Source organism: Bubalus bubalis, chromosome 11 (genome assembly GCF_019923935.1).
Source record: "Bubalus bubalis isolate 160015118507 breed Murrah chromosome 11, NDDB_SH_1, whole genome shotgun sequence".
NCBI lineage: Eukaryota > Metazoa > Chordata > Mammalia > Artiodactyla > Bovidae > Bubalus > Bubalus bubalis.
This window is the reverse complement of record NC_059167.1, coordinates 39,284,393-39,295,965: the sequence shown is the minus strand read 5'-3', so window position 1 is coordinate 39,295,965 and position 11,573 is coordinate 39,284,393.

Genomic DNA, 11,573 nt, shown 5'->3' with positions numbered 1-11,573 from the left:
GAATGAAAGGAGGGTGATTTGTGGATCATTGGGCTTTTTTCTGTGGCAATTTTGTTTGTTTTAAAAATCAGTATGTTTTAATGAAACAACATGACCAAAAATCTTGAATTTTGAGATCCTTTAAAACAAAATGTAATGGGAAAATTCAGTGTAAAAAATAAAATACATCTATACCTATAAGATTATCCTTCCCAAAATCAAAATAAAATGAAGATATGTAGATACATGGATAAATATATGCACATTTATAAATGTAGAAAAATAACTGGAGGTAAGCAGTTGATAACAGTAATTATCTCTTCATAGTTACAGATGTTTGTTTTCTAAAATTCTGTTTTCCTTTTTAAACAATGCATGTACACTTTTAATTTGAAATTAAGCTAGTTTTTAGAATTTTGTGAATCTGTAAAATTAATCATTAGTCTTCTTTTGGATTCCTTAGCCTGATTTCTTTCAAACTGAAGTATTTGATTTCACAGCTAACCTGAGTCACTAGTTAAAAGCAATACATAAAATAAAAGCACCCTCCACTCTTAAAATTGCTATATCTCCATGTATGACATCAGAAAAATATCTGACCTGCGCAAAGACAAAAAGATACATATGAAATCTTGGAAACGTGAGGAAAGTGAGCTGCTTCAGGATTTAGAGAGGCTAAAAATAAAACAGAAAGTCCAAGGAAGCTTCTACAGACTCCTAATTTGGTCAAGGTAAAGGGTACATGAAAACCACAGGGATTACAGTGAAGACACCTGAAAAAACATGTTTCATTCAGGTGATCAAGATAAACATCAACAGGGATAAGTCATGTAGGTAGCATGTACTCCTTATATAATGTAATGAAAGTGGCACCTCACCTCTTTGATCTTCTTCCCCCAAACCCATAACCTCTGTCTAATCATGAGGAAGAAATCATATGAATCCCAGGTGAGGGACATTCTTCAAAATGCCTGACTAGTAATCCTCAAAACTTAAAGTCATTGAAAATAAGTCCGAGAAACTGTCGGAACCAAGAGGTCCTAAGGACACATGATGGCTAAATGCAGTGTGGTATCAAGACTGGGATCCTGAAACAGGGAAAGCAAATGAAGTTTAAAAGAGAAAAGGAAATTTGAATACAGTATAGAATTTAGTAAATAATGAGATTAATGTATCAATATTGGTTCAGTAGTTATAACATGTACCATAATAAGGAAAGTTTTAATAATATCTCCAATGCATGAAAGTGAAAAGCGAAAGTGAAGTTGCTCAGGTTGTCTACTTGAAAGTTACACAGTCGTGTGTGACTCCTAGCGACCCCATGGACTGCAGTCTACCAGGCTCCTCCGTCCATGGGATTTTCCAGGCAAGAGTACTAGAGTAGGGTGCCATTGCCTTCTCCGAATAGGAAAACTAGGTGTGGAGTATATCAGAAGTCTCTATACTATCTTTCATAATTTTTATGTAAGTCTCACTTCAGTCAGTTCAGTTGCTCAGTCATGTCCGACTCTATGTGACCCCATGGACTGCAGCACGCCAGGCTTCCCTGTCCATCACCAACACCCTGAGATTACTCAAACCCATGTCCATTGAGTCCATGATACCATCCAAACATCTAATCCTATGTCGTCATTTAATATCATAAAATCTGTTATTGTTTCCATTGTTTCTCCATCTATTTGCCATGAAGTGATGGGACCAGATGCCATGATCTTAGTTTTCTGAATGTTGAGTTTTAAGCCAACTTTTTCACTCTCCTCTTTCACTTTCATCAAGAGGCTTTTTAGTTTTCTTCACTTTCTGCCATAAGTATGGTTCCATCTGCATATCTGAGGTTATTGATATTTCTTCCAGCAATCTTGATTTGAGCTTGTACTTCATCCAGTCCAGCATTTCTCATGATGTACTCTGCATATAAGTTAAATAAACAGGGTGACAATATAGAGCCTCAATGTACTCCTTTCCTGATTTAGAACCAGTCTATTGTTCCATGTCCAGTTCTAACTGTTGCTTCTTGACCAGTATACAGATTTTTCAGGAGGCACGTCAGGTGGTCTGGTATTCCCATCTCTTTCAGAATTTTCCACAGTTTGTTGTGATCCACACAGTCAAAGGCTTTCAGTTCAGTTCAGTCACTGAGTCGTGTCTGACTCTTTGTGACCCCATGATTTGCAGCATGCCAGGCCTCCCTGTCCATCACCAACACCCGAAGTTCACCCAAACTCATGTGCATTGAGTCGGTGATGCCATCCAGCCATCTCATCCTCTGTCGTCCCCTTCTCCTCCTGCCCCCTATCCCTCCCAGCATCAGGGTCTTTTCCAATGAGTCAGCTCTTCTCATGAGGTGGCCAAAGTATTGGAGTTTCAGCTTCAACATCAGTCCTTCCAATGAACACCTAGGACTAGTCTCCTTTAGGATGGACTGGTTGGATCTCCTTGCAGTCCAAGGGATTCTCAAGAGTCTTCTCCAACACCACAGTTCAAAAGCACCAATTCTTCGCTGCTCAGCTTTCTTCACAGTCCAACTCTCATACATCCATACATGACCATTGGAAAAACCATAGCCTTGACTAGATGGACCTTTGTTGTCAAAGGCTTTGACATAGTTAATAAAGCAGAAATAGATGTTTTTCTGGAACTCCCTTGCTTTTTCGATGATCTAAGGGATGTTGGCAGTTTGATCTCTGGTTCCTCTGCCTTTTCTAAAACCAGCTTGAACATCTGACACTTCATGGTTCACATACTGTTGAAGCCTGGCTTGGAGAATTTTGAGCATTACTTTGATAGCCTGTGATATGAATGCAATTGTGCAGTAGCTTGAGCATTCTTTGCCATTGCCTTTCTTTGGGACTGGAATGAAAAATGACCTTTTCCAGTTCTGTGGCCACTGCTGAGTTTCCAAATTTGCTGGCATATTGAGTGCAGCACTTTCACAGCATCATCTTTCAGGATTTGAAAGAGCTCCACTGGAATTCCATCACCTCCACTAGCTTTGTTCGTAGTGATGCTTTCTAAGGCCCACTTGACTTCACATTCCAGGATGTCTGGCTCTAGGTGAGTGGTCACACCATCGTGATTATCTGGGTCATGATGATCTTTTTTGTACAGTTCTTCTGTGTATTGTTGCCACCTCTTCTTAATATTTTCTGCTTATGTTAGGTCCATACCATTTCTGTCCTTTATTGTATCCATCTTTGAATGAAATATTCCCTTGGTATCTATAATTTTCTTGAAGAGATATCTAGTCTTTCCCATCCTATTGTTTTCCTCTATTTATTGCACTGATCACTGAGGAAGGCTTTCTTATTTCTCCTTGCTATTCTTTGGAACTCTGCATTCACATGGGCATATCTTTCCTTTTCTCCTTTGCCTTTTGCTTCTCTTCTTTTCACAGCTATTTGTAAAGCCTCCTCAGACAACCATTTTGCCTTTTTGCATTTCTTTTTATTGGGGATAGTCTTGATCACTGCCTCCTGTCCAATCCCTTGAATCTATTTGTCACTTCCACTGTATAATTGTAAGGGATTTGATTTAGGTCATACCTGAATGGTCTAGTGATTTTCCCTACTTTCTTCCATGTACGTCTAAATCTACCCTAAAATGAAACGTTAATTTTAAAATTGTATGCATACAGGCATATGCATGAACAGTGTTTTTCACTGCTGCTGACACCATTGACACCCCTCCTTGAGTACAATCACTTGAAACAGTGATACTGTTTAATTCATCCTTGTATTTCCTACAACTACTTAAACTATGCCTTTTACACAATCACTACATGATAAGGGTCCATGGAGCTGAAAGAGAAGAGGATCTGAAGTCCAGGGCCCAGCTGATTTTATGGTAAGAAAAAGTTTCTGTTAAGTTTTCTTTTCCCACTCCCAGCAGTTATTGCAGACTTTAGTCTTATTATGAGAGAAAGACCCATAATGGTGGACTGAAATTGAAAAAAAGAGGAAAAAAATGAACAATTTCAGCCATCACATTTGCAGCAACATATACAAATCTCATTGGACCTGTGGGCATTTTAGTTTACAAAATTACCTTAAATTTCTTTGCTTAAAATTTTGAAAGTCAAAACAAGGAGAATACATTCAAGAAGATAACACAAGAGACCTGAATTTTGAAGGTTCTGAGAGATTAAATAAAACAAATATATGTGAACACCCTTTAAAAATTATCACACAATCAAATAGCCCTGCTTAAATTGCTTCCGGTGTGGAGTATCTGCAAGTCCTAGTGCTCCCTGGTGATCACAGTGAATACCGATGTGTTACATCACATTGGAGGGCCTGTTTTAATGGCAGGAAACATACAATGTAATGTAGAATGAGATCACAACTGTAAGTACATGCAACACACACACACACACACAAAACTATTAAACTCAGCTCAATGTTTCTTGATGATTTCTTCCATTATTATTCATGTTACTTTGCATTTCTATTTCTTGTATCTGCTTGTAAGTTTTATATTTTCTCCTCTGAACTATAAATAAGTACCTATAACTTGTTAATGCTTGTAATATCAGAATATTACAGAGTTCAGCACATAATAGACAGTTTTAATTCAACAAATATTTCTGGAGCATTTACCAGAAGATGTGAAATACAGAAAAAGTCCAAGTATTCTGTTCTCATGGTAATGATATTCTAATGGGTTAAAATGCTTGAAGGTAGTAGGCGTAGATGGAGAAGGCAATGGCACCCCACTCCAGTGCTCTTGCCTGGAGATTCCCAGGGACGGGGGAGCCTGGTGGGCTGCTGTCTATCGGGTCGCACCGAGTCGGACACGACTAAAGCGACTTAGCAGCAGCAGTAGGCATAGAGGAAGAAAAGTAGAGCAGGTTAAGAGGAATTGGAATTGGAAAGGGAAACAAGTGGGAATATTAAGCAGGGTGGTTGCATTGAGAAGGTGAGATTTGAACAAAAGTTAGAAGGAAATAGTGGTTTCAGGCAAGCAGATATCTAGGGGCAAAGCATTTGAGGTAGAAAAATAGGGCACTGGCTCTATGGCACATATTTACCTGGCATGTTCAAAGAGGAGCCAGGAGGCCAAAGTACATGGAGCAAGGTGAGGGAAAAGAAGGAGGGAGGGAAAGTCAGGCCATGAAAGGCCTTGTAGGACAGTATAAAGACCTGTGTTTTCCTCTGCAATAAAATGGGAACAATTGCTGAGTTTTGAGCAAGTGTCATATCATCAGACCTACATTTTCAAAGGTTCACTTTGGCTGCTGTGTGGGGAATAGATTATGTAGTAACTAAGGCAGGAGCAAAAAGATCTTTTAGGAGGTGAGTCATACATAACTTTGGTGGCTCAGACAAAAGGAGTAAGTATGTCCATGATGAGGATTAGTTGAATGCTGGGTATGTTAAAGTAAAATCAACAGGATTTTATCATAGAGTCAACAAATAGTTTAAATAAAGATTGGCCAACATTGCTTAGTAAACATCACCAACTGCCAAAGGCTTTAAAAACATTTATGGGCAAAGAAACTCAAAATAAAACAAAGACCATATCTGCTACATTAACATTATGTCTATTACATTTCTATTTTGTCAGGAATGACTAATTTTGGGACTTCAGCCTTAGAACATTGGCAACCGGCTTGCAGACTCCCGGGTTTTTATTTAGAGACAGAGTTTGAGAACCACTCAGCTGTCCAAATTTGAGGAACTAAAATGCTTCTTGATGAAAGTGAAAGAGGAGAGTGAAAAAGTTGGCTTAAAGCTCAACATTCAGAAAATGAAGATCATGGCATCCGGTCCCACCACTTCATGGGAAATAGATGGGGAAACAGTGGAAACAGTGTCAGACTTTATTTTTCTGGGCTCCAAAATCACTACAGATGGTGACTGCAGCCATGAAATTAAAAGACGCTTACTCCTTGGAAGGAAAGTTACGACCAACCTAGATAGCACATTCAAAAGCAGAGACATTACTTTGCCAACAAAGGTTCGTCTAGTCAAGGCTATGCTTTTTCCTGTGGTCATGTATGGATGTGAGAGTTGGACTATGAAGAAGGCTGAGCACCGAAGAATTGATGCTTTTGAACTGTGGTGTTGGAGAGGACTCTTGAGAGTCCCTTGGACTGCAAGGAGATCCAACCAGTCCATTCTGAAGGAGATCAGCCCTGGGATTTCTTTGGAAGGAATGATGCTAAAGCTGAAACTCCAGTACTTTGGCCACCTCATGCGAAGAGTTGACTCATTGGAAGAGACTCTGATGCTGGGAGGGATTGGGGGCAAGAGGAGAAGGGGACGACAGAGGATGAGATGGCTGGATGGCATTGCTGACTCGATGGACATGAGTCTGAGTGAACTCCAGGAGTTGGTGATGGACAGGGAGGCCTGGCATGCTGCGATTCATGGGGTCGCAAAGAGTCGGACACAACTGAGCGACTGATCCGATCTGAAGATGCTGATATTGAAACTGCTTTTTCCCAGGTATGGGGAGTGCTTCTGGAGCCAGCAGGCAGGAAGGCTCATGATACCGAGTCCTAGTTCTTACTTTGCTTACCAATCGATATTACTTTCTGGTGCTCATTATTTTGATAAAGATATTAGCAGAGCAACAGTAAAATTAAAGTACTCCATAACCTCAGCAGCCACCATTAACTTCTGAAATATTATTGCATGTTTGCTTTTACTGTCACTTTACAGAAGCACTTACTGAAAGGCAAGGAAGCCAAAAAGGGAAAAAAAATATCTGCTGCTGGTAGTGAAGAGGAGGATGGTTATCTCTTTGCAGACCGCACCTTCCCCTTTCCCAAAGCAAGGGGCACAGAGATCTGAGTCTCCTTTTTGCTGAACTTGGCAAGAAACTGGTAGATATCTTCTAGAGTATGTGGAGGGCAGAACATACTTCTCCAAAGATCAATCCTATTTTCCTTTCTCATTCTTCCTTTCTTAAGTCTTCTCTCTGCTTTCACTGGCCTCCCAGGGATCCAAGCTTGCTCACAGGAAATTAACTAAAATTAGTTATGTACATCTCATCTGCCCTCTATCCAGTGGATACATGTTAAGTTGAAGAATATCAGACTTTGCCCACCTCCCGTCCATCAGGTGGGGACATTGTTTTATTTACAGGGGGTGGGGGTGGGGAGCATGGTATATTTCCTCAGGGAAGAGAAGAAAGATATCGATATTTGGGGCATGTTCAGATTCCCCAAATCAGCTGCATAGCAGCAGCAGCCCCTCTAATTTCATACCTAATTCCAGGTCATGCTGAGAATGCGAGGTCCTGGTCTTTCTCTTTACAAAATTGTATCACTCTATACACTCTCTGCCTCACAGGGCTTTTCTGAAGACAAATGAAATAACGTCATCTGTTCAATACAAGCCTGTCCCCTCACAACTCAATGAAAGATGCTATGTATTATGACCACGCTTTCTCTTCTGCAGCATACAGTACTTCCTATGTTTATTCACAGTGGTATCTCATTTTGCATAGGAAAGTGAAGGCCTGGATATTTGCATTTCCCCCAGTGGTCCCACTCTCCTGGCCAAGAAACACATGAAGAAGGGTCTTCACTGGCCCAGAGCCCCTGATAGGATTCCATTCATGCCCGCCACTCACTGACAGATAAATCCCCCCACAAGAAGGCTGGGCTCTCATAAAGAGCTCTGCCAGATTCAGGAAGACGTGGCTTTTTGTTCAACACCATAGGACCCTGTGTGGCACTCCACGGCCCAGGCTAGGGGCTGTCACAGCGGCCTTTCACAATTCAAAGAGAAAGGGAAAATAGCCTGCCTTTGAGCATCAGAGATGTGGGAGAGGCAGGAATCAAATCATGAATAAATAAATAAAAACACCAACAGCTGTGATATTTAAAACAGACAATCACTATAACAGCAAATGACAACCCTGCAGCCTGCGGAATCTGCTAATAAACTGTCTGCTGTGATTGTTATTAAAGATAAACTTATGAGCCATGATTATTCAACCATTAAACCTAAGTGGAAATCAAAGGAAAATCTGTGTCAGATGATATATTTGGAGCCGTGTGGCCTAGGAAAATTACTCATCAAATTTGAATTCTGATGTCTTTGTCCTCTAAGGATTGGTCCCTTGAAATTTCGGTCCCATTTATGCAGAGGCTTTCTTCCTTTTTTCTTTTAATTATAATTTTAGTTTGCTAAAATGTGGCTTTTAAAAAAATAATAAACTGCTATAATAAGCACATCTCATGTTATTATCCACGGACTGACGGGCATGCCATTCAATTCAGCAAGGGCACAGCTACCGGAAGGCGAGAATCTAAGAACTTCCTCAGATCCACCTGCTCAGCAGAGCCCCTTCAGCCCTGAGGCTGCTGTTGTAAAAGCTACTAAGAAATCTGGATTGTGAGTAGCTTGGCAGATGTATTAGCTAATTTTCACCTAACAAGAACCCAGTTCCAATTCAGAGGTCAGCCGATTCACATTCCACTTGGATCTCAGTCACTGCCATTGCTATTATAGTCCATGGCACAGTTAATAGGAAGAGTGGCCTATTATGGCAGCAACAACATTATAGAATAAGATTATTATATAAGCATGCCATTTTGAAGACATAAAAGGATGGTCCAGACTGAAAATAATCTTCAGTTAATGTCCTATATTATTATTATACATGGGATGCAGCAGAACATAACAGAGTCAGAGCTATTCAATCTGGTAGGATTTTCAAGGATTGCCTTTCAAACTGCTGCTTGATATTAGTATTTGCTGAGAGTTTTGAATTAGGAATTTAAATTAATCTCCAATAATCAGAGTAACAGTCTTAATTAAAAAAAAAAAAAGAAACAATACTAACTACTAAATTTGCAGAACCTAAAGTGGTGCGAAAGTATCTGACAGGTTAAGGTGATAGTCAATAAAACTTCACTTTTGTTAATATCCTGCATTTTTTATTTTTATAAAAAAGTATCAAATTTATTTCAATATCTAGTTTCATTTTTAAATTAAAGCTATTGGACAATTTTTTGCAAATTAAAATTCATTATTAGAGGTGAGGAAAACATTAATAAGCTATTAATTACTGAAAACAAAATTATCAACCATGCATTTAAAAAAGCCATATTAAAGAGTAAAAAGTTCCAATTATACTATTTAACTGAAGGAAATATCCTTTACCTCTTTATTTCTAATTATAACATTCTCATTTTGACACAATTTACACCTTTTTCACCCAATTATACAATGCAAACAAAATTTTTCCAAATATTAAGAGGATATTGTTTACCATTTATGACATATAACATAACTGTAACTCTTTAAAAGTTCCTTAAAAGAAAGTTGAAATTTTAATTTTCACTGTGAACCTGTCTGATCAAAAAGTAAAGGACATCACCACCACATGAATTAAAACAAAGAATGGAATAAAAAACAAAAGTGGTATCTATATATATCCTGCATTTTTTGTTTTTTTTTTGCCTTTTCCACTTAACGTGTTTTAATGTCTCCATTTGATGGTGTCTTCTTCAGAAAGACTTGCTGTGGTTGGGTGGCAGGGGGGGTCTCCATCCTCTCAATGTCTGTAATAAAATGTACCTGCTGGGTACATACCATATATTAAAAATGCAGATATATACTTTTAAAGAATAAATTAATAAATGGTCTAAGAATGTGGATTTAGGCCTAATTCTCATGTTTGTGTTCATTTAATTCTCAATGTTTGTGTGTGTTAGTCATTCAGTTGTGTCTGACTCTTTGTGACTGCATGGACTATAGCCAACCAGACTCCTCTGTTCATGGAATTTTTCAGGCAAGAATACTGGAGTGGATGCCATTTCCTTTTCCAGGGGATCTTCCCAACCCAGGGATTGAACCCAAGTCTCCTGCTTGGCAGGCAGATTCTTTAGCACTGAGCCACCTGGGAAGCCCAAGAGCACCATTACCATAATGCGAAAACCAGACAAAGGTGTGGCAAAAGAAAAAAAGAAATTACAGGCCAATAGCTTTGATGAATATAGATTTGAAAATCCTTAATGGTGAGGTCTGTGGTACACTGGCCAAAGGGAACAACTTACGTTCAACTCTAGCTGCTTGCTGCCAGACAGCCATTATATATATATATGAGAAGGAAATGGCAACCCACTCCAGTATTCTTGCCTGGAGAATCCCATGGACGGAGGAGCCTGGGGGGCTACAGTCCATGGGGTCTCAAAGAGTTGGACATGACTAAGCGACTTCACTCACTCACTCATATATATATATATATATATATATATGTATATATATATATATATGTATATATATATATATATTTTTTTTTTTTTTAAGTAAAAAGTTGGCTTAAAAGTCAACATTCAGAAAACTAAGATCATGGCATCTGGTCCCATCACTTCATGGCAAATACATGGGGAAACAGTGGAAACAGTGTCCGAATTTATTTTTTTGGGCACCAAAATCACTGCAGATGGTGACTGCAGCCATGAAATTAAAAGATGCTCACTCCTTGGAAGGAAAGTTATGACCAACCTAGATAGCATATTCAAAAGCAGAGACATTACTTTGCCAACAAAGGTCTGTCTAGTCAAGGCTTTGGTTTTTCCAGTAGTCTTGTATGGATGTGAGAGTTGGACTGTGAAGAAAGCTGAGTGCCGAAGAATTGATGCTTTTGAACTGTGGTGTTGGAGAAGACTCTTGAGAGTCCCTTGGACTGCAAGGAGATCCAACCAGTCCATTCTAAAGGAGATCAGCCCTGGGATTTCTTTGGAAGGAATGATGCTAGAGCTGAAACTCCAGTACTTTGGCCACCTCATGCGAAGAGTTGACTCATTGGAAAAGACCCTGATGCTGGGAGGGATTGGGGACAGGAGGAAAAGGGGATGACAGAGGATGAGATGGCTGGATGGCATCACGGACTTGATGGACGTGAGTCAGGGTGAACTCCGGGAGTTGGTGATGGACAGAGAGGCCTGGCGTGCTGCAATTCATGGGGTCGCAGGTCGCAAAGAGTTGGACACAACTGAGTGACTGAACTGAACTGAACTGAACTCAGTCATGTTTGACTCTTTGCAACCCCATGGACTGTAGCCTGCCTGGGAATTGAACCCAGCTCTCCTGCATTGCAGGCAGAGTCTTAACCACCTGAGCGCCACCAAGGAGGACTGTGTATAGTATATACAAAAGTCAAGAGGTTAAGCACCAGCCTCATTCAAATACTATGAGTAGGAAAGAGGCCCACATAAAGTCTGGAACAGGGGATTCAACACGTTGGTGCTGGAACTACAAGGTGACAAACACATAAGTAGCATTTACACTGAATTCATGAGTGTTTCAAGAAACTGTAAAACACAATTCTCATGAATGGCTGGATGTTTGAATCACCTGGAAGGTTTTGTTTGCTTTCCCTTTCAGTCCAAATTTCCAGGTCACCTCCTTAATCAGAAAAGTAAAAATATCCGGGAATACCACCCATGCACCTGTCTTTATATTGATAACAACTACTGGATGGGCAGCTTGGCTTCCCCACGACTTCCATATATTCTGTGAGCCACTTTGTGAAAGGAATGAAGTCCCTTGAAGTGCCGTTACTTCAACAAAGCCAAGGTTAACCTAAACATTTACCTAATAAGACAACTGAAGTAGAAGAACGAAAGAACTTGA